The sequence below is a fragment of the Cryptomeria japonica genome, chromosome 5 (genome assembly GCF_030272615.1).
Source record: "Cryptomeria japonica chromosome 5, Sugi_1.0, whole genome shotgun sequence".
NCBI lineage: Eukaryota > Viridiplantae > Streptophyta > Pinopsida > Cupressales > Cupressaceae > Cryptomeria > Cryptomeria japonica.
Genome location: NC_081409.1, coordinates 161,648,390 through 161,650,855, shown reverse-complemented (window position 1 = coordinate 161,650,855; position 2,466 = coordinate 161,648,390). Strand labels below are relative to the sequence as shown.

Here is a 2,466-nt window from a genome sequence, read left to right as displayed (position 1 = left end):
TACCTTTCATGAAGACAAGTTAGTTGATATATATATAAAAGTTAAAATTTGTAAAATACATTCCAACTGCAAGTCAACTTTCCTTTACATTAAATAATCTACAAATGTTCTTTAGTAAATTAAAATCCCCCTTTCAATCATTTTATAAGCAAATTAAAAAATTTATATAAAAAAAATTATTTCTAAAATAACTTATACTATGTAAATTACTTTCTACATTAATTTTAAAAAAATTAAAAATTATAGTATCTTTCTCACTTAAAATAACTTGTAGAATTTACTTAATAATCTCTTAATTAATTTTAGAAAAAAACTAGAAAAAATCAAACTCTCAACTATGGTGAATATTTAGAAAGTTAAAAAATCCACACTGTTTGGTGAATATTTAAAATACTTATAATAAAAGACTTCAATAATCCGCACTGAAAACTTTTAGGTGAATATTTATAAAACGTAAAAAGAAACATTCTGAAATGCCTAGCACTGCTTAGAAACTGGTTTCTCCAACGTTGAAAAGTGTTTTATTTATTGAAATGGGAAACGATAGGGTGTTGCCTTGTTTCTAATAACAGAGGTATGCATGGATGAATGTGTTTTTCATTAATCTTGTGTTTATAGCATTAATGTTTTTTTTTTTATAATTTAAGAATGGGAAGGGCCCAGACTTGTTAAAAGCTAGCCATAAAGGCAAGTGAAACAAATCTCACAAGATGTGAAATTGAACAAAAACAACAAAAAAAGGTGCCCTAGGAACTAAACAAGAAAAAACACAAAAATCTAGTAAAGGGCCAACCAAAAACTAGTTGTTAAGGAACTTTATGTTCTTAATAGCCTACCATTATTTCTGGAGAAACTTTATATGATCTATTAGTCTAAGCATTAGTGATTTGTTGATTATAAGTTATCCTCTCTATTAGTCTAAGCACTTTTCATTCGCAATATGGAAATGTCTAAATTTATCTATGCTAAAAGTTAGGTGTTATATGAAGATTACTTTAAAAAATAAAGAAGGCTTAAGTCCCTTACCGTAATATTACTTTAAAATCATCCACCAACAAATTAGAGTTAAAAATCCAAAAACTAGTGAATCCTTTGAAGTTACAATCTATTAATTCCTTCATCTTAATCGTAATCCCACAAACTTAATAGTTCCCAAAATTCGCATGTAATCTAAACTAAATATTGTCCATTTCGATTTATAACACTTACTTCCTTAATATTGTTGAACAACCCCTCAAATCCCACAACTCACACTGCTCATCCACTAATATCTATAATAAGAATTATGACACTCAAATATTATTTATTTATATTGAATGATACATTTATACTCTATATTTTATAAAGAACAACAAAAAGATATACATATACATATCCATATACATATAAGAATTTAAAATAATTATATGGTTTTTATTATGTATATTTCAAATATAATTATTTAAATGTATTAATTTAAATATATCATGTGCTTAAATTTTGCAGCTAAATCTTCTTATCATCACTATAAATTGGGATATATTTTGTTCCTTAAAATTGAGGATTTATTCCTTCCACCACTTCATCATATCCTACACATAATAGATAAATATTCATATTTAAAGAAGGATAATTAGAAAGCAGCTGTTGGTTAGGAAGTAGTTCTTTCTTAGCAGCCACCAGCAACAAGTTAGTAATGCAGATGATAGCTCTGTGCCATTTAACAAGTTAGCAAATGCACCTCTATTAAGGTAGTAAATAGGAGGCATGTAAAGAATCCATGATTATGTAATTAAGATTACTGAAAATGCAATGTTCCTTCATATTGCTCTTATATCAGGCACCGCCTACTATGGTTGCATGGGAATATTACACCACATGAAAGTTTTAATACCACATTCATTGTGAAAGAATTACGCGAGTATGAATCAGTATAAAGCAAAAGTGGAAGGAGGCAGCAAGTATCTTTGCACTTGGGGCAATGACGCAGCTAGTGAGGTTATAACCGAGGTGCGTCAATTGCTAGTTGAAAACTATTTCCAAACCCCCTCTTTGGTCTTCTTCCATGGGAGGCCATAGAGAATTTTTGAAGAGCCATATTTGAGATGTGCTACACAAATTAAAAAATCAAATTATATGTTTTACTTTTTCAATGACTATCAAATTTAGAACTAACCGCAGCATAGATGGCTGCAGATTGATTTTAACGATTGGTTATCCATCAACCGATAGTTCATTTGATTGTCTCACATCCTCAGGTATCTAAATGAGTGCGTACGCTTCCAAACCTTATTCATAGAGCCAACAATTCTAATATGGAGTGCCTACTCTTCTAAATTTTAGTCATAGAGCCAACAATTCTAATGTAGCCGGAGTTCAAGCTTAAATTCAAATTTGTTAATGAAGACTAGGAGACCTTTTTAAGTAGTTATTGCTTGCCAATGAAGACAGGAGACTTTTCTTATTTTCTAAGTAATTATTGCTCTA

General features: G+C 29.4%; 1 non-coding gene across 1 annotated transcript; it reads left to right on the top strand.

The window, feature by feature from the left end:
• The first annotated feature begins 1,942 nt into the window (after nt 1-1,942).
• On the top strand, nt 1,943-2,084 carry LOC131876441 (U4 spliceosomal RNA). Its single transcript, XR_009372798.1, has one exon. It is a non-coding gene; the product is annotated as a U4 spliceosomal RNA (small nuclear RNA).
• Nucleotides 2,085-2,466: the final 382 nt, after the last annotated feature.